Raw genomic sequence first — 27666 nt, 5'->3', positions numbered from 1 at the left:
AGGACGCGGCTGAAGTTAAGTCGGGGCGCGGCTGCAGTGGGGTCCGGACAGCCATGACTCGCCCGACGGTTGCCGATACATATCACTTGAGTGCGAACCATCTGGGTTGGTCGTCGGTCGGTCGTCTTGTCGGACGACGTGTATGTTTGCCGGTGATCGCTTATGGGTTGCCTGCGTGTGCCGAATCGAGATTCGTCCTTGTTATTGCACAATCGCTGCCGTTAGTATTGTCTAGTCCTTCGTGCAAGTGTTCGTGAAACTGTGTGTAGCTTGTGATGTCGAGTGCTCAGTTATTTTAGTGCTGTCTCCGTGATGATGTGTGGAGTCGGTCGGCTGGCGTGGAGCAGTGAGGAATTCTCGGCGGGGCGTAGTTTGACGGGGCCTGCTGGCGGTCTCTACCCGGTATCAGAGAGTGTGGCGCTGTTCCATTGCTAAGAGGTCCGTGGATCACCGACCCTGGACACGGAAGTTGAGTTTTGATTTAACCCACCAGCAAGTCAAGATGTTCACATTATATCGTTTAGAGTCCGTTGTCGGCTGTTGGGATATTCCCGCGAGCCAGCCTCCGGTGGATTTTCGCTGTATTTGGTTATTCGAATTGAAGTGCACCAGCCGGCCGGTGTGGCCGAGCGGTTCTAGGCGCTATAGTCTGGAGCCGCGCGACCGCTACGGTCGCAGGTTCGAATCCTGCCTCGGGCATGTATGTGTGTGCTGTCCTTAGGTTAGTTAGGTTTAAGTAGTTCTAAGTTCTAGGGGACTGATGACCTCAGATGTTAAGTCCCATAGTGCTCAGAGCCGTTTGAACCATTTTTTTGAAGTGCACCAGCGGAATCTTCTGCCTTGTCGCCTTTAACGTTCCGGTTACCTGCCCAAAGCGTTGACCTAAGTTTCAGGCAGTGTAGTTTCCTCATCGTGTTGTTGCTGTCCAGCACGGTGTGTAGTTTGACAGCTCCGTGTATGATTGGTTGTGGGCGCCAACATCTTCTACGTTGTTCCGTTGAACTCCCTGTTGTGCCCTGCTCGAGTGAAGTGGAAGTTATCTTGTCGGTGGGTCCGCTGACTATAGGTCGTTTGGGTAGTCGTCGGATCGTGAATGGTTGGCCCTACTGCGTATCTCACCTAAACGAGCGTTAGCGTTTGAATTACAGGCCGACCCTCGGACATCTGGGCGCCCTTGTGTGGACAGCCTTACTTTTTTTTTAATTTGTTCTTATTGTTGGTACTTGTATGGCTTCTAGCCCGTTTTGTGTTTCAAATTAGAGTTGTTTTAAGGCCTTCACGCAAGCCCTTAGCCATTTTAAATTTTTTTTGAATTTGTAAGTCTTCGGCCTCCAGCCGATTTGAATTTAACTTGTTTACTTCAACCCATTGAATTTTTAAGTCTTCGGCCTTCAGTCGGTTTGAGTTTCAGTTGTTTGTTCTTAAGGCCTTCAGCCTAAATTAAAGAACTGTTTCACGTAAGGACTTTGGTATTAAAAAAAAAAAAATTAACGTGTTGGAGTTATAAGTGTTCGGCCTTCAGCCGATTTGAATTTAACTTGTTTACTTCAGCCTAACTACAGAACTGTTTTAAGATATGGCTTGCCTTTTAACTTTCTGATTATGCTTGAGTTTTAAGCTATTGGCCTTCAGCCATTTTTAAATTAAAATGGCTTTCAGCCGGTAATTAAGTCCCAAAGATTAAAGTTGTGCGTTTAAAAAAGTTTTTTGGGCTCTTGTAATGTTTGATCAAATAATAAAGTTGTATGTTCGAGTGTAACTGACAGCCCCTTATTTTGTCACCTTTCCACAGTTTATTCTATCTGCCCTGTCCTGCGGGTTAAGCAGGGCATTTCAAGCACGTAACCATGTTGTCCGTGTGTAGACCGGGGAAAACGCACCATTTTGGCAAGTGGAAGATTGTGATGACCCGGAGGCTTGGCACCCGCATTTCGGAAGCTGCAGTACTTGTGGGGCGCTCGAGGAGTGCTTTGGTGAGTATCTTCCACATCTAGTGAGACAAGATGAAGCCACGTCCAGACGTCGTGGGGTTGGGCGGCCACCCCTCATTACACACGTCGAATGTCGTAAGCTGGCCAGTTGTCAAAACAGGATACGGGGCGAGCTGTGACGAAACTAACATCAGACTTTAATGTTGGGTAGGACATGTGGCCTCTAATTGAAGAAGTGTCATGATGATCTCTCCATTGGCAAAAGATTCCGGAATAGTCCCCCATTCTGATCTCCGGGAGGGGACTGCCAAGGGGGAGGTTACCATGAGAAAAATATTGAATAATCAACGAAAGGATAACGTTCTACGACTCGGGGCGTGGAATGTCAGACGCTTGAACGTGGTAGGGAAACTAGAAAATCTGAAAAGGGAAATGCAAAGGCTCAATCTAGATATAGTAGGGGTCAGTGAAGTGAAGTGGATGGAAGACAAGGATTTCTGGTCAGATGAGTATCGGGTAATATCAACAGCAGCAGAAAATGGTATAACAGGTGTAGGATTCGTTATGAATAGGAAGGTAGGGCAGAGGGTGTGTTACTGTGAACCAGTGACCGGGTTGTTCTAATCAGAATCGACAGCAGACCAACAACGACAACGATAGTTCAGTTATACATGCCGACGTCGCAAGCTGAAGATGAACAGATAGTGTATGAGGATATTGAAAGGGTAATGCAGTATGTAATTGGGGGACGAAAATCTAATAGTCATGGGCGACTGGAATGCAGTTGTAGGGGAAGGAGTAGAAGAAAAGGTTACAGGAGAATATGGGCTTGGGACAAGGAATGAAAGAGGAGAAAGACTAATTGAGTTCTGTAACAAGTTTCAGCTAGTAATAGCGAATACCCTGTTCAAGAATCACAAGAGAAGGAGGTATACTTGGAAAAGGCCGGGAGATACGGGAAGATTTCAATTAGATTACATTATGGTCAGACAGAGATTCCGAAATCAGATACTGGACTGTAAGGCGTACCCAGGAGCAGATATAGACTCAGATCACAATATAGTAGTGATGAAGAGTAGGCTGAAGTTCAAGACATTAGTCAGGAAGAATCAATACGCAAAGAAGTGGGATACGGAAGTACTAAGGAATGACGAGATACGTTTGAAGTTCTCTAACGCTATAGATACAGCAATAAGGAATAGCGCAGTAGGCAGTACAGTTGAAGAGGAATGGACATCTCTAAAAAGGGCCATCACAGAAGGTGGGAAGGAAAACATAGGTACAAAGAAGGTAGCTGCGAAGAAACTATGGGCAACAGAAGAAATACTTCAGTTGATTGATGAAAGGAGGAAGTACAAACATGTTCCGGGAAAATCAGGAATACAGAAATACAAGTCACTGAGGAATGAAATTAATAGGAAGTGCAGGGAAGCTAAGACGAAATGGCTGCAGGAAAAATGTGAAGACATCGAAAAAGATATGATTGTCGGAAGGACAGACTCAGCATACAGGAAAGTCAAAACAACCTTTGGTGACATTAAACGCAACTGTGGTAACATTAAGAGTGCAACGGGAATTCCACTGTTAAATACAGAGGAGAGAGCAGATAGGTGGAAAGAATACATTGAAAGCCTCTATGAGGGTGAAGATTTGTCTGATGTGATAGAAGAAGAAACAGGAGTCGATTTAGAAGAGATAGGGGATCCAGTATTAGAATCGGAATTTAAAAGAGCTTTGGAGGACTTACGGTCAAATAAGGCAGAAGGGATTGATGACATTCCATCAGAATTTCTAAAATCATTGGGGGAAGTGGCAACAAAACGACTATTCACGTTGGTGTGTAGAATATATGAGTCTGGCGACATACCATCTGACTTTCGGAAAAGCAGCATCCACACAATTCCCAAGACGGCAAGAGCTGACAAGTGCGAGAATTATCGCACAATCAGCTTAACAGCTCATGCATCGAAGCTGCTTACAAGAGTAATATACAGAAGAATGGAAAAGAAAATTGAGAATGCGCTAGGTGACGATCAGTTTGGCTTTAGGAACAGTAAAGGGACGACAGAGGCAATTCTGACGTTACGGCTAATAATGCAAGCAAGGCTAAAGAAAAATCAAGACACTTTCATAGGATTTGTCGACCTGGAAAAAGCGTTCGACAATATAAAATGGTGCAAGCTGTTCGAAATTCTGAAAAAGGTAGGGGTAAGCTATAGGGAGAGACTGGTCATATACAATATGTACAACAACCAAGAGGGAATAATAAGAGTGGACGATCAGGAACGAAGTGCTCGTATTAAGAAGGGTGTAAGACAAGGCTGAAGCCTTTCGCCCCTACTCTTCAATCTGTACATCGAGGAAGCAATGATGGAAATAAAAGAAAGGTTCAGGAATGGAATTAAAATACAAGGTGAAAGGATATCAATGATACGATTCGCTGATGACATTGCTATCCTGAGTGAAAGTGAAGAAGAATTAAATGATCTGCTGAACGGAATGAACAGTCTAATGAGTACACAGTATGGTTTGAGAGTAAATCGGAGAAAGACGAAGGTAATGAGAAGTAGTAGTGTAAGTAGGCTGTTTAGGTTTTTTTATTGGTAACGCCACCTCTGTATGAAAATCACTGGCTGTGCTGTGTGCAGTCTGTGGCTGCTTTGCATTGTTGTAATACTCGCCATTGTAGTGTTAGGCAGCTGGCTGTGAACAGCGCGTAGCGTTGCGCAGTTGGAGGTGAGCCGCCAGCAGTGGTGGATGTGGGGAGAGAGATGGCGGAGTTTTGTAATCTGTCATGAACTGCTATATATATGATGATATCAAGGTAAATACATTGTTTGTTCTCTATTAATATTTTTCATTTGCTAACTATCCCTATCAGTAGTTAGTGCCTTCCATAGTTTGAATTTTTTATTTAGCTGGCAGTAGTGGCGCTCGCTGTATTGCAGTAGCTTGAGCAGCGAAGATTTTTGTGAGGTAAGTGATTTGTGAAAGGTATAGTTTAATGTTAGTCAGGGCCATTCTCTTGTAGAGAATTTTGAAAGTCAGATTGCGTTGCGCTAACAAAATATTGTGTGTTGAAAGTCAGATTGCGTTGCGCTAAAAAATATTGTGTGTCAGTTTAAGCACAGTCTCGTGTAAAATTTGTTCAAAGGGGACGTTGCATATGTCGACCCTTAGCCGAGGATACCTCACTGGAATCTTCTGATTTTTTTCTTGTAGTTTGTGTAATTAGTGTAGCTTTTGTTTATTGCTAGCGCGTAATTGTAGAGAAAATCTCCTTTGTAGTTGCAGTCTTTCATTGTTGTACAGTAAAACAGTTGTGGCATGCATGTAGATTTGCACCAAGTATTTCGCAGCTGCAATTAACTAGATATTATTTTCAGTGTCATGTTAATGTGTTTTCTTATTTTTGCTCTTCAAATTGTGTTTTTCTGTGTTGTCGTGTGAAATACTGTGACAATAATGGCGTGTGAAAAACGTAACACTAGGCCCCAAAGCAAACTGAGAAATAATAGTGACGACGAGCGTAGCTTGCCAGAACCACTGTGTAATGAATTAACAGACGTTCAAAGTAGTAATTTGGTAACTGTGCATAGGGAAATGGAGCGGGTGGCAAACAATGGCGTGGACAGTGAAACAATTAGTGAAGAGGGAAGCATTACCGATCGATCGGTCGGCAACAGCTCGCCTCAGGAATCGGGAATGACAGGACACAATTTTGCAAATACTGTAGATTCAGGTTCTGGGTCATCACCGTTTTCTCAAATGAGTCAAGACACATTTTCTGCTTGTCAAAATGTGAATGTTGCCGGTGAAAATGCACTGCCAAAAAGCATAGAGAAACAGATTCTAGACACTAATACATTATTACTGCAATTAATGCAACAAATGAAACAAAATCAGTGACAAACACAGCAACAGCTAGACACAGTGGAACAAAATCTTAAAAAGTTAGACGCAATGGAACAAAATCTTCAAAAGTTAGACTCATTGGAGCAAACTCTTGAACAAACACGTGAGGATTTAACTAATGAGTTACATCACATTGAATCGAAATGTCAAAAAGTCTGTAATGACGTAAAAACACAAATTTGTGAGCATTTCCAACCAATTTTTTCGCGGCATGAAAATGCACTACAGAATCACGAAGCAGCCATAAAAGAACTGCAAACTACTGTTCATGAAAATCATGAGACCTTGCAAGCTAAATTTGACTCAGTTGCGTCTACCGATTCGGTTACGCAACTTGCAAAAACTCAGCAAAACTTAAAGGACACAGTAGAAAGGCACATGGAGGAAATTAGTACATTATCAGAGAAAGTAGTTGAACTTTCGGATCAGCTAAATAATTTATCTACGAAGGTAGATGATAATCTGAATGACACAAAACCGGTAGTCTTTAATGACACAGAAGAGTGCGAACAAATTAGGAAATTCAAACAAAATCTGAATCAAATTAATACGCAACACCAAAGAGAAATCCGCGAAGTACAAGATCAGCTGACACAGGTAATACAAGAATTACGTATTTCAGAGGACACTCGCGCCCCAACACGGGAAGAGGGACTTAGAAATACGGAAAAGACGCAAAATAATAACACAGGGCATTTCGGAAGTTATGAAAGAAACTGGCAATGTGCACCGAATTTTGAGATGGAACGGCCGACACGACCTAACAATGACCGATATGCGACTCGCCGACATGATGATTTTGACTATAAGCTGTTCATTACTACACGTAAATTCAAAACGTTTAAGAATTCTGCCAACGACATTCATCCACAAGCGTGGCTCCATCAATTCTCTCATTGTTTTCCTCCCTACTGGTCGTTGGAACACAGATTAGAATTTATGTGTGGCTACTTAGAGAATGAACCAGCTGTAAGAATGCGATCGGTCATTCACGATTGCCACAGTGAAGGAGAATTTTATCATGCCTTCCTCTCAGCACATTGGTCTCAAGCTACACAAGACCGAGTAAAACATAGCATCATGATGATGAAACACTTTGAACAATCAGAATTTTCCAGTCTTGTCAAATATTTTGAAGACATGTTGCATAAGAATCAATATCTTTCAAACCCATACAGCCCTTCAGAACTCATCCGCATTTGCTTAATCAAATTGCCTGAACATTTACGACACATTATTTTAGCAGGACGTTGCAAAGACGACATTGAAGCTTTTCAGGGACTGTTACAAGAATTAGAAATTGACACAGACAGTCGCGGGATGCGAAAACAGGAAAACAATCACTACAGGTCACATCCGTCGCAATTCCACGATGAAAGAAATAATAACTGGACGCGACAAGGCTATTCTCACAACACAAATCGTGACCAAAAAAGACACCACCCATATGACAACCGTTGGCAGAATAATAGGTACAGAGAAAGATCGCACTTCCATAGTAATGAACATGATAGAGATTACCATAGAAACAGACAATATGGGAACCAAAATAACTATTATTACGGGAGACAGAATAACTTTAGACGCAACAGTTCGGCGCACAGTTACGATTCAGGGAGAAATTCTCCACCACGTGACGGACAAGGAAGAAACTACGGAACCTACCAACATGACGACAGACGATATATTCGTAACGACAGAGCTGAATTGCATCAGAACTGGCGGGATTTAAACAGGGCAGGGCCTTCTCGTCAGAGTGAATTTGTAGAAGTTAGGTCTCCTAATCCCAATAACGGCGCGCGCCAACAAAGAGACAGACAATGACTCGCACAGCAGGCAGCCGCGTGCGCCCGCTGGCTCCGAGAAAAATAACATAAGACGCTAGCCTTGAGAAAAATTTTAGCATTCTTTACCGATGTATAAAACATGACAATTGCTTTTCAGTTGAAAGTCTGAGTACTATGAAGAGTAAAGGTTTACACCACATTTCACATGTAAAACCGTTTATTGAAAGATAATCTGCTTTTTAACTTTGTCTTTGCCATATAATTTTTCACTTCACATTTCTAGTATGCTTTGTCAGACTTAAGAAACTGTTAACATGCAACAATGTTTGAAGTTCAATATCCAGTCTAGAACCTAGGGAACATTTTTAAACAGAAATTACGAATTCATTGTTATAGTGAACAGACTACACAGTGTTGTTATTTGTACATTCTTGCTTGTTAGTTGCACGATTACGTAATGACTATCAGGCTTACATACTTAGGACACATACTGGTACTTCTAATGAGATTTTAATGCAACATTTTGGTTTACTTGAAAATACATTCTGGATTTAAAGTACTTTCTGTGAGATACCAGATGACACAGTGGTTAGTTTATATGACAGCTACACAATTATATCATGACGCTACTAATGTGTGACACAATTTACATTGTTGCTTTTGTGCTGTATCTGCTTTATATCTGCACAGTTTTTCTGAATTCTTCTGGAAAGTAAAACATGTTTAATAATGACTTTGTGGTATAGCTACAATAAGACAGCCTTTTTTTTTATTAGCACAACAATACATTACAGTGTAGTACTTTCTTGATCACATTACTGTACGTAATAACTAAGATATCTATACGCAAAGCATTTCACTTTTGTTTATCATGAGGTAAGTACATTGACTTTTGCGGAACTTAGCTTTCGGAGGACGATAACTACGACACTTCCACAGAGATTATCTTACAACAGCCGCACAGTTTAGCGCTACAGGACACGCATTTCAGTGATTAATTTTGTACTTAAAACATTCATTTTTAAAAACTTTTGAATTACAAAGAAAGTTTTCCGTGATAGATTTCATTCCATTGCTGTAATCTGTAACACCTGAGGGTATAATTACATTAATCCTCAGGGGGGTACACGCCTACTTTCTGTACCATGTGTTTGGCACGCACAAGGAGCCCTAGCTAATATGGTATTTGCTTATACAACTTTACACATCGGTACCATATTCCTCTAACACATAATTACACAGCTATCTGATTATTTGACAGAGATAAACATTTTTTTTACTACATCAGTGACACATGTTTACGCAATTACACAGTTGGGTAACTTCACACTTATGAAACTGTATTTTGTCTGTACTTTGTAAACTGTTCATATTTTTTCAGAACCATTGTGATACTATGAGAGCTTTGAATGATATATTTGGTATGGGATCATGATTTTAAAGTACGTTTGAGGTAGATAACACTTTTGACATGAGCAGAGAATTTTTTTTAAGTTTTGATATTATTGGAGGAAACTACGACGATTTTGAGAGTTGACTGAGATGTTATGATGTTATTTTTACGACGACGATGTGTATTATGCTGCTGAGGTATGTTTATGGTCAAGAAGCTGATGCTATATGAGGAATTTGATTATGCTACGTATTTCATATGATGAATTATTAAAGAAGCGTCGACGAATATATATATGTGTAATAAGGTAAGGAGTAATGAGTAGCGGTTAGGAACTCTGCCTTGTGAAGACGTATGTTGGAAACCGAGAATCGTACTTTTAGAATTATGAAATGTGTGTAAATGCGTGAATGTATCACAATGCTGACGAATATTTTTTTTGGACACTTATGTTTATAGGATTTTGTTTCTACAGATTTGCAACGCTAATTCTTGACCTGTGAAATATTTTTATATGAGACTGTCGCTGTAGCGAAAACTGCTGTCGTAAATATTTCGTTAAGAAAGGTAAGTGACCTTGATGTAATGCGTTGTGGCGCGCAGCTGGGCCAGCCGCCCGGAGAAAAAGCCATTAGGTGGAGAAAAAAAGAGGCCATTAACCTCGCTTCTGACATTCCTTTGTAGAAAGCATCGTAAAAACGACACGGTCGAACTTGAAAACATGATTACACTGGATGCCTAATGAAATGACGAGAAATATTTTTATGTCTATACACCTGACTGACTACTGTCTCTCTAGTTGATAGATTTTTCTACTAACTTATGAAATGTCACATGACTATTGACATATTTTTATGCTTTGCCTTTCATAGTTGCTTATTTCATTTGATATCTAGTTTCCAGCTGTGTTGCAGCATGGGTTTTATATAAAATAAAAAATAAAAAAATAAAAATAAAAAAATTCATTTGCTAATGTGGACACTTTCTGTCAACAGATCTATTAAATAATTATTTTATGACCCACATTCTTCGAAAAAGGAGCTCTTGGAATGGAAAGAACAATAAGAAGGGACTAATAACAGGCACTGCATACATAATTTTCTTTTCAACTACTTGTTAATTTTTTTTCGTAGAGTAAGTTTTTGTGATGCATCACTCTAGTGTTAAGATGTGATGTAAGTTTTAAACATGGCCATTTTTACTGTAATATTTTTTCTGCTTGAGCTATGTCATGTTTAGGTATAAGTTGCTGCTGTTTGCCAGGCATAGTGTTATTGAATTTGACTTTGTATTATTCTGTTAAGCCAGTTTTACTAATGATTTATTTTTATTGTTTGCTCCACATTGCCTTAGATTAGTTGTAATATTACAATTGCTTTGCTAATTTCTTAATGCTGCTTGCTTCGCAAATCTGCGTTTTTTTTTCATTGCTGTTTATATTAATTCTTTTATGTGATGCTGCATTGCCTCGTCCCTTAGTTTAATATCTGAGCTCAGTAGATTTAAGTTAGCTTAAGAGGGGGTAGACTATATAAGAAACTAACTATGATGAATTGGAAGAAATGCATTGAGAAGCCACAAGAAACAGATAGGGCCAAAATGAGTATTGTACAATGAGAAATAATTATTTTGAAAGAAATATGGTTAGAATACAGAAAAGAGGTACAGATAGGACTTTTGGAAATAATGAGGAACGAAGGGAGATCTCCGAGAAGTAAAGAAAGTTTTTGTTTGCAACATACTGCAGTAAAAGAAACCCTGTCCTTTCCTTGTGTTATCCCACTATGTGTTTGTGTTCCCTTGTGTATTTGTGTACTTCCTGTCTTAAGTTGTTTATCTGATAAGACCTATGTTGTAGAATTTTTCTAATACCATTTTATTTACTTTGTAAACATGTTTAAACAGTATTTGTTCTGTTTTGTTTTAATGCTCATGTGTGAAGTTGATGTTTCGAAAGTTATCCTGATCTTTTATGTATGTACTCATGTCATAATTCCTGTAACACTGACGTATATGTTATTTCAATTCTTTTGTAAAGCCTGTATTACAAATGTTTCTGTATTGTTATGTTCTTTAATGATGTATTTTGTACCTTTGTTATTGTATTCTTATGTTATAAAATTGTATAGACACCAGTTCATCATATTATTAACTTGTAAGTTACATTTCACTGCACACGTTTTGTTGGTCATAGTATATGGACAATATGTGAGAAGTAGGGACTGTTAGTGTTTGCACGTGTGTTAATAATTCAGCAAGGGACTGGATAACAGCATTGCTGGTTCTAAGGACGATTCCAAAAACTTTGTGAGTGCACAAGTGGTGGTTATGGACTTGCTAAATTATCCGCAAGACTCTTCAATGGTGATTGTGCACCTGCACGGTCATCAGCACTGTCTTTCCGTTGGAAGGACACTACTTCTTCAAGACTGCATGGAAATCCACTACTTCTGTGTGCATTCTCTTTCACTGTTCAGACTTTGAAAAAAAAGAAAAACACTGTAATTTTACTGTGATGAATCAGGACTGTCTTTATGGACTGTGAGAAAATTTTAGCTTTTGACCAACATTGTATCAATAAGTGTGTGCATTTGATTTCTTTGTTATTGTAATTGTAAAAAAAAAATTTTAACAAATATGTATTGGCCAGTGCCCAACAAAATTTGTAAAATTTTTTGTGAGGAGCATGGGGGCTATGTAAGTAGGCTGTTTAGGTTTTTTTATTGGTAACGCCACCTCTGTATGAAAATCACTGGCTGTGCTGTGTGCAGTCTGTGGCTGCTTTGCATTGTTGTAATACTCGCCATTGTAGTGTTAGGCAGCTGGCTGTGAACAGCGCGTAGCGTTGCGCAGTTGGAGGTGAGCCGCCAGCAGTGGTGGATGTGGGGAGAGAGATGGCGGAGTTTTGTAATCTGTCATGAACTGCTATATATATGATGATATCAAGGTAAATACATTGTTTGTTCTCTATTAATATTTTTCATTTGCTAACTATCCCTATCAGTAGTTAGTGCCTTCCATAGTTTGAATTTTTTATTTAGCTGGCAGTAGTGGCGCTCGCTGTATTGCAGTAGCTTGAGCAGCGAAGATTTTTGTGAGGTAAGTGATTTGTGAAAGGTATAGTTTAATGTTAGTCAGGGCCATTCTCTTGTAGAGAATTTTGAAAGTCAGATTGCGTTGCGCTAACAAAATATTGTGTGTTGAAAGTCAGATTGCGTTGCGCTAAAAAATATTGTGTGTCAGTTTAAGCACAGTCTCGTGTAAAATTTGTTCAAAGGGGACGTTTCAGTAGAAATGAGAACAGCGAGAAACTTAACATCAGGATTGATGGTCACGAAGTCAATGAAGTTAAGGAATTCTGCTACCTAGGCAGTAAAATAACCAATGACGGACAGAGCAAGGAGGACATCAAAAGCAGACTCGCTATGGCAAAAAAGGCATTTCTGGCCAAGAGAAGTCTACTAATATCAAATACCGGCCTTAATTTGAGGAAGAAATTTCTGAGGATGTACGTCTGGAGTACAGCATTGTATGGTAGTGAAACATGGACTGTGGGAAAACCGGAATAGAAGAGAATCGAAGCATTTGAGATGTGGTGCTATAGACGAATGTTGAAAATTAGGTGGACTGATAAGGTAAGGAATGAGGAGGTTCTACGCAGAATCGGAGAGGAAAGGAATATGTGGAAAACACTGATAAGGAGAAGGGACAGGATGATAGGACATCTGCTAAGACATGAGGGAATGACTTCCATTGTATTAGAGGGAGCTGTAGAGGGCAAAAACTGTAGAGCAGGCTGTTCCAACCGAGCTCCAGGGAGCCGGAGCGTTCCGGAGCGCTCACTGCGGCAGCTCGGAGCTCGCGTGGAGGGGGAAAGCGAACTCACTGCCCCCTGGCCGCAGCTGACGCAATAATCCGTGTTCAATGACTAGCCGCGGGAGCCCTGTACCTCTATTGAAGGATACCTTTCTATTCATTGAGAGGGATGGTCGTCCGCAGTGTCTTGTATGTCATAAAGTATTTAATTCTGCGAAGAGGTACAAAATACAAACACATTATACATGTCTTCACGCAGCGCACTACAATCAGGTAGAAGGCGCTGCACGCAGAGAACTGATAGCCGGGCTTAAGAACGACATACCAGGAGACGTAAGTTTAAAAACGGTTTCGAAATACGGAGGGTATCAAAACATGCAACGTAGTTCGTGTTCTGTAATGCGTTTATAATTTTCAGGTGAATGAGAGCGGAGAAAACTACTGAATCAACAATTCGAGCAAGCTACAGGGTCACTCACATCATTGCGACGAGTGGCAAGCCGTTTTCTGTGGGACCACTCGTAAAATCGAGCATGGTAGCAGTTGCAGAATGTTTGTTTCCAAGGGAGGTGCAAGCAATTGAAGGGGTTTGCTGTCGAAGCAAACAATGTCTCGTCGAATCCTGGACATGGCAGCGGATTTAGAGACACAGCTCAGGAAAAAGGCAGGGAGCTTTCTTGTATTTTCGCTAGCACTTGACGAAAGCACCGACATATCGGACTGTGCTCAGCTTGCAGTCTTTGTGCGTGGTGTCGACATGGAGCTGCAAGTAACTGAAGAACTCTTGGATGTGGTACCACTCGATTACACCGCAATAGGACGTGACATTTTTGAAGCTGTTTGTGAATCAGTGGACAGTATGCATTTGCCGTGGATAAGCTCCATTCTGTAGCGGCAGATGGTGCACCACACATGATCGGGCGTCACCAAGGTTTTGCTTCTCGTTTGAAAAATAAACTCAGGGGCGAATTCGGAAAGACATTTTGACTCTTCATTGTTTTATTCACCAAGAGGCACTGTGTGCTGAAACAGTAGAGCTAGGTAGCGTAATGAAAGATGTCGTGAAGTGTATGAATTTTGTGCGGCGTCACGATATGAATCATCGCCAATTCAAAGGATTCCTGAAAGATATGGAAGCGGAGTATGGGGATATACCTTACCACAGTACAGTTCGTTGGCTGAGTCGGGGAAAAGTTCTTGATGTTTTCTTTGCCATTCGTGAGGAAATATCCCGTTCCACGAATTGAAAGTGGAAAAGAAATGCATTATCTGAAAGATATAAAATGCATATCAGACCTGGCGTTCCTAGCTGACATAACTATGCATCTGAATAATTTAAATGTGTCATTGCAGGGCAAAGGGCAGCTTATCGTTGACATGCACGACCAGATCAAAGCGTTCATGGAAAAGTTACGTTTATTTGAGAGGCAGATGAGTAATGGACATTTAACGTTCTTCAATCGTCTTGCTTCTTTAAAACTACCTTAAGGTACTACTTTCGGCGATTACCAAGCAAAGTTAAAGCAGCTCATCACGTCGTTTGAAACACGATTCCGAGACCTCACTAGTTTGGAAAGGTGTTCAGCACTCCTTTTTCAGTTTCCCCCGATGACTTGTCATCGTCACTTCAATTGGAGATTATTGATTTGCAAAATTCAACTTTGTTGAAAGAGAGGTACTACAATACGTTGGATTTGTCACGATGGTATCGTTCATTATAGCAAAAAACATTTCCCAAGCTTCACAACAATGCCGCTCACATCATGTGCGTATTTGGATCTACGTATTGTTGTGAGCAGCTGTTCTCAGCAATGAGAAGAGTAAAAAGTAAGGAACGATCGTTTCTTCAGGATGCAACAATGAAGGCCATCCTCCGCATTAACGCTGCGAACGCTTTGACGTCTGATATTTCCGATCTTGTAATGAAAAGAAAATGTCAGGCCTAATAAATTTAGTATGCAATTTCTTGTAAAACAGTTGTTTCTTATTTATTTTCTGAACATCGTATTTCCTGGTGTAGCATGTCACCACGTCTTAGCAGCTAAGAGTATGAGGTTGTCGATCTTGTAAGACGCAGCTGGCACATCATAACGTTTGCCCTGCCGCCTGCCTCAGCCAGCCGTGCCACGTGCCGGCTTGCCGGCACACTTGAATGGTCAGCCGGCCGAAGTGGCCGTGCGGTTAAAGGCGCTGCAGTCTGGAACCGCAAGACCGCTACGGTCGCAGGTTCGAATCCTGCCTCGGGCATGGATGTTTGTGATGTCCTTAGGTTAGTTAGGTTTAAGTAGTTCTAAGTTCTAGGGGACTAATGACCTCAGAAGTTGAGTCCCATAGTGCTCAGAGCCATTTGAACTTGAATGGTCACAGCGAGCGACGCAGCTCCCTGGAGCAGGGAGCGCTCCGCAGCTCACAACGGAGCCCACTAGCTGGAACAGCCTGCTGTAGAGGAAGACAGAGATTGGAATACGTCAAGCAAATAATTGAGGACGTAGGTTGCAAGTGCTACTCTGAGATGAAGAGGTTAGCACAGGAAAGGAATTCGTGGCGGGCCGCATCAAATCAGTCAGTAGACTGATGACCAAAAAAAAAAAAAAAAAAAAAAAAAAAAAGAGTAGTAGTATTTCTGAACACATTGTGCACCGAACACTCCTAACGATGCAGCCGACGACCCATGCATGTGCCAATGTTAATACCACGACATCGGCAACTACGACTGAAATGGGCACGTGACCATCAGCACTGGACGTTGGCGCAGTGGCAGAGCGTTGCATGGTCTGATGAATCCGATACTTTCTTCCCCGCACCGATGGCAGGCCGCGTATCCGTCGTCTTCCAGGTAACAACTCCTTGGCACTTGTACTACGAGATGGAGACATGCTTACGGCACCTCCATTATGCTTTGGAACATTCAAAAGGACATCAACGGGTCCAGTGGGGCTCGCACAAGGCACTATGACGGACAAGGAGTATCGTACACTGATTGCAGACCACGTAAACTCCTTCATGAAGATCACGTTTCCCGAAGGCCGTGCATTTTTCAGCACGATAATGCGCCATGTCACAAGACCAGTAGGTGATGGAATGGTTTGAGGAACACAACGGCGAGTTCCAAGTAATGTGCTGGCCTTCCTAACTCGTCAGATCTAAACCCGGTAGATCACATCTGGGATGTGGCGTCAGAGTTCATCGTCTCCCAGGAATTTAGGGGAATTAAGTGACTTGAGTCTGCAGATGTGATGCCAACTCCCTCTAGCGTCCCTGCGAGGCCTCACTGCTTCCATGCCACGACGCGTCGCTGATGTCATACGTGCCAAAGGTAGACATACAGGCTGTTAGGAAGGTGATCATAATGTTCTGGCTGATCAGTGTATTGGTTTCACAGTAGGAGCTTTACACAGCCACAAGCCAATTTATTCTAAAAACACAAAGTAGGGTGATATTATTCTGTATGTTGACCATTTTATTGAAGTTGTAGTGCACAATATGCTGTGGAAAAACCCAAAATTTGTTGCTACAGCCCTTGACAGTTGGATTAACCACGACAGTGTTCCGTGTTTCGTTATCAGAACAACGAAGAATTTCCTTTTATTTTTCAATCACGTAACACTTCCGACTAAGTTAGTGAACAGTCAGAGTATCCTGCTGCATCCGACGGAGAATTTTGTGTCTAAGCCACTGATCGGCTGGACAGTAACTACTGATTGTTACTACAACAACAAGAAAATTGGTCGTTCCTTGTAAGGACTGTTACGTGGCTCTTCACAAATATACGAGTCCAGGAGTCGTAAGTATACGGTACAAAGACGTCTGTAACGGAAAGGTGGAAAATGCCTTTCCTGCTACAATCTGGGGTACGGTCTTGATAAAACTCGTTATTCAATACAGAACTGTCACACATTTCTAAAAATGACTGTCTCTGCTTACACTGAATCTTAGATGTTTCATTGCCGAGTGCTGTGGGCAATGTTATGGCTTTATCAAAATGGTTCAAATAGCTCTGAGCACTATGGGACTGAGGTCATCAGTCCCCCAGAACTTTGAACTACTTAAAACTAACTAATCTAAAGACATCACACACAGCCATGTCCGAGGCATGATTCGAACCTGCGACCGTAGCGGTCGCGCGGTTCCAGACTGTAGCGCCTAGACCCCTCGGCCACCCCGGCCGGCCCGCTGTAGAGGGGAGAAACTGTATGGGGTGAAAGAGATTGGAATATTCCCAACAAATGTCTAAGGAAGCTGGGTGCCAAATATTGCCGTGAGGTGAAGAGACTGGTGGCCCTATCAAATCAATCTAATGATTCAAGGACGGAAAGAAAGGATATCGAAGGCTTGGAGGTGGCGGAAGGGTGGAATGTCTCGTATTGACAGTTCGGTTCAACGAGCTTGTGGGAAGTATAGGATTTAAGAAAATGTTCAAAGAATTACAGGAGAGAGAGGAATTTTATCAGTTGCCAGAGGACACGCGACACCCGTAAGAAAGGGATACGGAAGGCGAGGAGCAGTACGGAAAATTTTTGGGGATCTGCAGATCCATGCTACGTTGGCAAAGGTGGGGATTCATGACATAAGTGTTTTTTGTGGGTGTAGAAAATTATGGGAGGATGAAATCCTCATGTGTAAACTATTAACAGTTTACATAATTTTAGACTATTATGGACATTTCGTTGCGTGATTAATAGGTGGGAACGTTGTGTTAGTTTGTGGTCAAGGTGTAGTATAAAATATTTTGTTGTGTTTGCAAGATGGAGCAGATGGTTATAGATGATGAGGTGGAAGACACGATGTTGGAAGTGAGTGGAAAGACGTCCCATGATTATATCCTGGGTTTCCACAGAATCGCTTCTGAGGTACCAGTGGTTACATCAGGAGATAAAGTCAATTATGTGGATATTGAAGACTAGTGAGTAGCTTAGAGGGTTGGTAGGAGAAAAAAGAAGGTACTGGAGTGGATTTTTGGGGATAGGAGGCTCAAGCGTGTCCTTGATATAAAGAAGTTAGAGGACACAGTAAAAAAACTCATCCTTGTTGTACTCCTACGAAGTGAAGGGAAGGGAAGGTGAGGAACTGGTATAGTTTGCGGTAGCAATATAGGAGCGGTGTATCAGAAAGGAAGTTGTAAGACAAACCTTATTAATTGGAAGTGCGTATATGTAAGTCTGCGGGCTTTCGTGGCCGTTGTCACCGAAGTTAAAATCTTCTGGATTATTAGGCCGCGTCATGTTTCTTCTTAAATGTCCGACGTTTCGACCCCTCTGCTGGGATCTTGCTCAGGATCTTTTGGTGTCCACTACTGCTAGAACACTATCAGAGACGAGTGTCGCGTTCACTTATAAAGGGGAAGTTCCCTGGCGTTCGTGCTGGAGAAGTGATAGTATTGGTTAAAATTCATATGGCTACCATTGGTGGGCCATAGTCATAGATAGGCTAATGTAGAAGAAAGGGCGTTGGTAGCTCATCTGTGGATACCATTGGCGGTCATCGTCATTGGACAGAAAGACACTATTCCACACTTATGCTGGAGAAGGGTTATTGGTTAAAAGCCTGCTACCGCTGTTGGTTGGTCGTCATCAGTGGCTAGATTCGAAACGGACAGAGCAAGAGAGGGGGAATATTTACCCAAAATATTATTGTCCGCCGAGGTGACTTGCAGCGCGTTGTTTATGCCGCTCACACACCGCGGCCGCGTATTTACTTCCTTGATGGCGGGAAGCCACGTTGCCGGAGCCTATAGCCGTCCTCTCTATTAAAATTAGATACATTCTTAGAAATTTCAACCGCTTCTCGGACCTTTCTTCTATAAATGTTTGTTTCTTTAGCCAGTACAAGTAAGTTATTAAAATAGATGTCAGAAACACAGTTCTCGTGATGTTCCGCTACTGCCGATTTTGCACCTTGTTTTAGCCGCATGTGCCGTTCGTGTTCCTTAATGCGTTCTTTAACAGTTCTTCCCGTTTCGCCTATATACACTTTGCCGCAGCTAGTTGACACTTGATAGACGCCTGCATTGTGGAGGTAATCAGGTGCATCCGTTTTCCGTCGGAAAAGATCTTTTATTTTGTTTTGACTGAAGCCGGCCGGAGTGGCCGAGCGGTTCTAGGCGCTACAGTCTGGATCCGCGAGACCCCAACGGTCGCAGGTTCGCATCCTGCCTCGGGCAAGGATGTGTGTGATGTCCTTAGGTTAGTTAGATTTAAGTAGCTCTAAGTTCTAGGGGACTTATGACCTCAGCTGTTGAGCCCCTTAGTGCTCAGAGACATTTGTTTTGACTAAAGAAAGATGTCTGAATACCAGTTTTCTTTAAAATTCGGCTTATGCGGTCAGTGACCCCAGAAACGAACGGTAACCTGACGGAGTGAAAAGGCGGTTCCTCGTCATTCTTATTAGCGGTATAAATATTCCGCCTAAAAGCCCTCTCGATTGAATAACTATCATACGTCGAACATTTCAGAAGAAACATGACGCGGCCTAATAACCCAGAAGATTTTAACTTCAGTGGAATGACTGTGAGCACTATGGGACTTAACTTGTAAGGTCATCAGTCCCCTAGAACTTAGAACTACTTAAACCTAATGTACTAAGGACATCACACACATCCATGCCCGAGGCAGGATTCGAACCTGCGATCGTAGCGGTCAAGCGGCTCCAGACTGTAGCGCTTAGAACCACTCGAACTTCAGTGGAAGTACGTATGTTTGCTCGCCGTGTTCGTGTTCGAAATGCGGGTCGTTCTAAAGGCCGCTGAAATTTTGTATGGCGGCAGTCTTCCGCTTGTACTGTCGCCTGTGTGAAGCTGGAGCTTCCGCCAGTCACGCAGTTCATCAGCAGGAGAGATAGAGCAACGTAATTATTGTGGTCTGCCCTGTCCTAATGTTATTCTCTCGGGATTATCTGTCAGACAATGTTCCGACGTGTTTCTGGACGACTTTGTACTGGCTCCTGAGGAGTTGCCAGTGGCAGGGGTTCGCAGAGGAGCAGCAGCGGTAGCGGCAGTGCTGCGGTGGGAGGTGAACAGCCGGGCAGGGAGAGCCACAGGTGCCGCCTGGGCTGCGGCCTAGACTGCGGCTGCGGCCGACGCCCCGGCCGTAACTCGATCAGGCGGGGAAAACGGCGAAACGCGACACGCTGCCAGCCACCGTGTCGCAGCGGGGGCCTTCCTGCCGTGCCGGGAACGCGCGCTGGAGGCGGCGCTGTTACTGCGTGCAGTGTCTGTAGCCCCGTACTCTCGTGGCGTTTGGTTCGTTACCGCAACAGCATGTTGCTACGACAAGATCCACGGCTTGTTAACCAGTGCTAAGTAAACCAATAAGAGACTAAAATTATACCGTATGACAGAAAAGACGACACGATGCATCACGAAACAGTTATCCAATTTGGATGGAAATTGATAGTTGAGATACGCAAGCACAGACAAACAAATAATCACTGTTTAAAAAGGGTTGCTTGATTATGTTGTAAGGGGTTCATTATGTAAGAGGTTTACTGGTCACTACCCTACTGGAGCAAATGTAATTTCGATGTACTGCTCACGCGCTGCCTGCGATATAAAACATCTCTGCTGAAGCAGAATCGCAGGTCAGAGCAGTGTCGGCCGAAGTTGTAGTCGCTCGCTCCAACAGAGCAGAAGTCGTAGTAGCTCACCGCTACAATACAGTTGCTAGCCATGTAAGAGCAATAGCAGTAGCCGCTGGTGCAGCGCAGTTTATTGCCATGTAGTGTAAAGTAAACTTTATTATTGTTCATCGCCATGCGCGTACTTAAATTTGTTGTTTGAGGTTTTAATATGAATTTGTTTCAATCCTCTTATGATTTGTCACCACTAATTAAGTCAGACTTGTAACGTTCAATTTTTATGTAATATTAACAGAATCTTCCGTCGGTTCTTGGTAGAACAACATTATAATAATAAATGAAAAGCACCAGTTTGCTTTTGTTCTACAATATTATTTTTATTGCTAACCGGTTTTCGGCTTACAAGGCCATCTTCAGACATTTACTGAGTATTATCACTAAAGAAGTTAAATGTTAGCAGAGAACATTGGAGGAGAAGTAAAACATCTAGAGTGAAGTAGAAACATACAGTGAGTAACATCGTTGTAATGAAATAGTAAATACTGAACAGTACATAAATAACAATGGAGTTGACAGGAAAACCTTTAGCACAAAATAGGAATAGCATGCCTACATAACAGTTTCTATTAATAAACAAAACTAATAAAATAAGATAAAATCTTCCAATGTTGTCTGCTAACATTGTAACTTCTTTGGTGATAATACTCAGTAAATGTCTAAGGATGGCCTTGTGAGCCGAAAACCGGTTAGCAATAAAAATAATATTGTAGAACAAAAGCAAACTGGTGCTTTTCGTTTATTATTTTATGTAATAGTTTACAGCAATGTTTTCAATAATAATGTTCTTCAGAACATAACTTTTTACCAGTTATTTACTTAAGTTTAAATATTTTACAAATTTTCCCATATCGTAGTCATGTGTTGTTTAATAAACAGAGGACCAGCTATCCAGCTCTGTCAACAAGCAAAGTCAGTCTTTTTTCTAATAATGCAAGCCTCAGACTAATGTTGTTCAGTAGCAGTAGATAGGCCAGCATTGCACTGAGCTGTGCCATTTGGGAGCAGATATATAGACAGCGTTATCCGGCGACACCATTATGATGTAAGAATCTTTCAGTTTATTCAGACTGATTTCACAGGGCCATTCCTTAGCGCTGCTTACGTCCAAAATTTATCAGTTTTAATTCTCAGTCAAATTAGTACAGGAAATCATTTTATATACGGGAAGTGATTTAGTCCAGAGAAAAAGTTTCACAAACTGAGCAAGTCAATAACCCCCGCCCTTATGTAAACAGTTATTCGGCATGGCACTCAATGATTGTGTTGTTGGATGTCCTCCTCAGGGATATCGTGTCAGATTCTGTCCAATTCGTGTGTTACATCGTCAAGATCCCGAGCTGGCTGGAGGGCGCTGCCCATTATGCTGCAAAAGTTCTCCATTTAGAGAGGTACGCCGTCCCAGCTGGCCAGCGTAGGGTGTCGTAAACAGTAGAAATGCTCGCCGTGTGCGGGCGCGCACTATCGTGAGGAAATGTAAGCTCAGGATGTCTTGCCACAAAGGACAACTAAACGGGGCGCAGAGTATCGGATACGTACTGCTGTGGTGTGAGATTACAGCAGACGACAACTAAACGGGTTCTGCTATAAAGAGAATTGGCACCCCAGACCATTACACCTGGTTGTCGGACCATACAGTGGGCGACAGTCAACTAGGTACCGCCCCGCTGTCCGGCGCGTCTCTAGACACGTCTCTGCCGGTCATCGGGGCTCAGTTCGAAGCAGGAGTCGCCACTGAAGACAATTTTACTACAGTCAATGAGATTCCAGACACTATGCTTGCGTAAGGAACAGAGGTGGACCAATGCGTTATGACTTCTCAATTTGTGAAGCTCTTTTTCTTGAATAAATCATCCTATTTTTCTGAAATTGTAATCATTTGTTTGTTTGTACATGTACGTCACATACATCGATTTCCGGCCCATTCGGATAATTCCTTTGTGCTGCGCCTTTTTTTTTGTGCAAAAAATAACGCAGCCAGAAGAGGAGGAGGAAGCGAAACGGAAGAAAATTTACGTTATTGATTGGCGACTCCATAGTGTCCTGTGCACTACGACCAGATAATGGGTATACTTGGAAGGATAGACAGCATTGGTCGTATATTTTTGTTTATTATCGCAAAATCGATTTTCGGTCACTTAGTGACCATCTTCAGTGCTGTAATATATAACATAAATTAGTAAGCACTGGTGTCAATAAGCTTACGGCGATCACATAGACTCTATGCGATAGGGATAGACAGCATTGGTCGTATATTTTTGTTTATTATCGCAAAATCGATTTTCGGTCACTTAGTGACCATCTTCAGTGCTGTAATATATAACATAAATTAGTAAGCACTGGTGTCAATAAGCTTACGGCGATCACATAGACTCTATCACATAGACTCTATCACATAGAGTCTGTGTGATCGCCGTAAGCTTATTGACACCAGTGCTTACTAATTTATGTTATATATTACAGCACTGAAGATGGTCACTAAGTGACCGAAAATCGATTTTGCGATAATAAACAAAAATATACGACCAATGCTGTCTATCCCTATCGCATAGAGTCTATGTGATCGCCGTAAGCTTATTGACACCAGTGCTTACTAATTTATGTTATATATTACAGCACTGAAGATGGTCACTAAGTGACCGAAAATCGATTTTGCGATAATAAACAAAAATATACGACCAATGCTGTCCATCCTTCCAAGAAAATTTACGGGTTAAAATGGTACGTCATCTTACTGTGGTGATTACAAAATCAAGTGACATTTAGAAAGAACTAGGCGGTAAGAGACCAGTTTTCAGTTTGGCGTTGTCCGTCTCACTGCCCTCCCACACCCTTGCGTTCATGCAAGCACTGTTTCCTTTGGGAAGGGCGTCGCAAAGCGTTGTTGCCTCTGCTGAAGCAACCTGGTCCAAAACTGTTATAACTGCTCCTTGATATCCTTAATACTGGCAGTAGAACGGAGTTGACGTCCGAGCAGACATTTCAGTGTCAAGGCAAGTTACCTGGTTGATGATTGTCCTGTTGGAAACTGCACCCAATACTGTCGCATGAGAGGTAACACATGAGGACGGTACCGTTGTGCCGTCAGATTTCCCTCAAGCTCCACACCTTGACAGCAGGGGTAGCATCGCAGCGCCTCTTCGAAACATTGGACGAATAGGACGGCCCCGTGGTTGCCGCCATACTCGCCAACAACGCCCATTCGGTCTAACGCCGAACTGCGAATCATCGCTGAATACAATGCGACGCCATTAGTCAGCAGTCAATCGTTCCACGTCACGGCACAACTCCAAACGCAGCCGTCTGTGTTGCTTTGTCGGTAGCCTACAGATGGGATGGAAATTCTCCAGTCTGAATGCTCCTAGTTTCTGACCAACGGTGCAGGAAGGACAGAATGTTGCAAGAAGTCCATTACGAGGTGCATTCAAGTTCTAAGGCCTCCGATTTTTTTTCTCTGGACTGGAAAGAGATAGAAACAAGCGCATTGTTTTAAAATGAGGCCGCGTTCATTGTCAATACGTCCCAGAGATGGCAGCACCGTACGGCAGATGGAATTTTACTGCCAGCGGCGAGAATGAGAACTGTTTTAAATACTTAAAATGGCGACGTTTTCCTTACTTGAACAGTGTGCAATCATTCGTTTTCTGAATTTGCGTGGTGTGAAACCAATTGAATTTCATCGACAGTTGAAGGAGACATGTGGTGATGGAGTTATCTCGGGCTCGCACTAACCGGTCTGACGTCATGATCGAGAAAGTGTAGAGAATTGTTTTGGGGGATCGCCGAATGACTGTTGAACAGATTGCCTCCAGAGTTGGCATTTCTGTGGGTTCTGTGCACACAATCCCGCATGACGACCTGAAAATGCGAAAAGTGCCATCCAGGTGGGTGCCACGAATGCTGACGGACGACCACATGACTGCCTGTGTGGCATGTTGCCAAGCAATGTTGACGCGCAACGACAGCATGAATGGGACTTTCTTTTCGTCGGTTGTGACAATGGATGAGACGTGGATGCCATTTTTCAATCCAGAAACAAAGCGCCAGTCAGCTCAATGGAAGCACACAGATTCACCGCCACCAAAAAAATTTCGGGTAACCGCCAGTGTTGAAAAAATGATGGCGTCCATGTTCTGGGACAGCGAGGGCGTAATCCTTACCCATTGCGTTCCAAAGGGCACTACGGTAACAGGTGCATCCTACGAAAATGTTTTGAAGAACAAATTCCTTCCTGCACTGCAACAAAAACGTCCGGGAAGGGCTGCGCGTGTGCTGTTTCACCAAGACAACGCATCCGCACATCGAGCTAACGTTACGCAACAGTTTCTTCGTGATAACAACTTTGAAGTGATTCCTTATGCTCCCTACTCACCTGACCTGGCTCCTAGTTACTTTTGGCTTTTTCCAACAATGAAAGAAACTCTCCATGGCTGCACATTCACCAGCCGTGCTGCTATTGCCTCAGCGATTTTCCAGTGGTAAAAACAGCCTCCTAAAGAAGCCTTCGCCGCTGCCATGGAATCATGGCGTCAGCGTTGTGAAACATGTGTACGTCTGCAGGGCCATTACGTCGAGAAGTAACGCCAGTTTCATCGATTTCGGGTGAGTAGTTAATTAGAAAAAAATTCGGAGGCCTTAGAATGCACCTCGTACTTGTTCTGGGATGGCAGCCGTGGATACGAAGAAGTGACGATGTGCCTGATGCACAACATGGCCTTCCTCCGTGGTGATGGATAGACGTGGTTGACCGTAACATTGGCCATGAGCATGCCTGTCCTCTTGTTCACATACAGTCCAACATAGGGCCACTGTCACACCATAATCATCCAAAACGCTGATTATTACAAGGTTCGAACAATTGGCCACATGGAGACCCACAATGAGACCCCTTTAAAAGTATGTCAGGTGCTGACAACGCTTGTGCCAAGGATGTGACTGTTTCGGTTTATGTTACAAGGGTGGCACCACTCTAGGTCGCTGAGTCGCTGAGCAGAGATGGTTTACGCTTCCTCTGGGGATAAAGTGATGTACTATGTGATCAAAAGTATGCGGACACCCCCAACAACATAATTAAGTGCATTGTGCTGCCACCAGGTACTTCACATCAGCGATCTCAGTAGTCATTAGGCATCATGCGAGAGCAGAATGGGGCGCTCCGTGGAACTCACGGACTTCGAACTTGGTCAGCTGATTGGGTGTCACTTGTGTGATACGTCTGTATGTGAGATTTCCACGCTTCTAAACATCCCTAGGTAGATTATTTCCGATGTGATGTGGAAACGTGAAGGGACACGTACAGCACAAAAGCATACAAGCCGGCCTCATCTGTTGACTGATAGAGACCGCCGTCAGTTGAAGAGGGTCGTAAGGCGTAATAGACAGACATCTATCCAGACCATCACACAGGAATTCCAAACTGCATCAGGAACCACTACAAGAACTATGACAGTTAGGCGGGATGTCAAAGCGGCTGCTCATAAGCCACACATCACGCAGGTAATTGCTTGGTGTAAGGAGCGTAAAAACTGGACGATTGAACAGTGGAAAAACGTCGTGTGGAGTGACGAATCACGGTTCACAATGTGGTGATGCGATGACACGGTGTGGGTATGGTGAATGCATGGTGAACGTTATCTGCCAGCGTGTGTAGTGCCAACAGTAAAATTCGGAGGCGATGGTGTTATGGTGCGGTCGTGTTTTTCACGGAGGGGGCTTGCACCCTTTGTTGTTCTGTGTGGCACTATCGCAGCACAGGCCTGCACTGATGCTCTAAGCACCTTACTGCTTCCCACTGTTGAAGAGCAATTCGGGGATGGTGATTGCATCTTTCAACACTATCGAGCATCTGTTCGTAATGCACGTAATGGGGCGGAGTGCTTATACGACAATAACATCCCTGTAATGACTGGCCTGCACAGAGCCCAGACCTGAATCCTATAGAACACGTTTGGGATGTTTTGGAACGCCGGCTTTGTACCAGGCCTCACCGACCGACATCGATACATCTCCTCAGTGCAGCAATCCGCCAAGAAATGGCTGCCATTCCCTAAGAAACCTTCCAGCACCTGACTGTACGGTGTGCCTGTGAGAGTGGAAACTTTCGTCTAGGCCAGGGCTTAACAACTGGCCGATTTTGAGCGCGAGTACTCGCGTCTGCTCAGGCACGTGCTCGCGAGCAGCTGCAAGGTCGCGAGTAGGGAGGGAGGGGAGGGAGGGGAAATGCGCACGCACGTTTGAATGTGATCTCGCGTTAGCAGATTTAACTAGCCAGCTGAATGCTTTGAACATTTTACTACAAGGTAAAGATCTGCTAATTACTCACTTCATAGATCGAATACGAGCTTTTAAAATGAAATTGACACTTTGGGGTGAGTCAGCTGGAAACAGGAAACCTAGCTCCTTTTCCTAAATTATAATCCGTGCAAGATGTTCAAAAAGACTGTGAACGCTATTCACATAGTTTAGTTGATCAGCGCTTTCAAGATCTGACAACACTAAACAGTGATTTTGATCTGTTCTCTCCATATTCAGCGAATATTTAAGAGATTCGTCCTGACCTGCAGCAAGAAATTATTGACCTGTAGTGTGACAGAGATTACAGAGGCAAATTTCAGAACAAGACATTTTGGAATTCTACAGACACCCCTCAGGATAGATTTCCTCGTTTGCACAAACTGGCGGCTACAATAATATCAATGTTCGGTTCCACGTATGTTTGTGAACAACTGTTCTCTGCAATGAAATGTAACAAGACGCGCCTGAGAAACGCATTGTCTGATCGAAACTGCACGCTGCGCCTAAAATGCACAAGAACAATTACTCCGAACATAGACGCAATTGTAAAGGGCAAAAAGTACAAGACAATCGAGAATCCCACACTTCAGTGACACCTTTTATTGTGTAACAGTTCACAAATTAATGCGAATGTAGAGGCATACACTAAGCTAATAAAATTATGTGGCATGTGTACATTCTCCTTTATTTGTTTCATTTGTCGCAGTAATAATTCGTGAGTGATATCCCTGCAGGTGGCCGCGGATTTACATTGACTGGCGGCAGCTGTTGTGTGCACCACATGACTCTCCCCACTCTCCGCTCTGGTCCGGTAGTGGGGGTAGCGTGCTCGCGCTGCTCCCTGCTCGCGCCTTGCTGCTCACAGCTTGCTCCGCGAGCACGTATGTTGTGAAGCCCTGGT

The sequence above is a fragment of the Schistocerca nitens genome, chromosome 1 (assembly GCF_023898315.1).
Source record: "Schistocerca nitens isolate TAMUIC-IGC-003100 chromosome 1, iqSchNite1.1, whole genome shotgun sequence".
Classification (NCBI taxonomy): Eukaryota; Metazoa; Arthropoda; class Insecta; order Orthoptera; family Acrididae; genus Schistocerca; species Schistocerca nitens.
Note: the sequence above shows the minus strand (reverse complement) of the source record.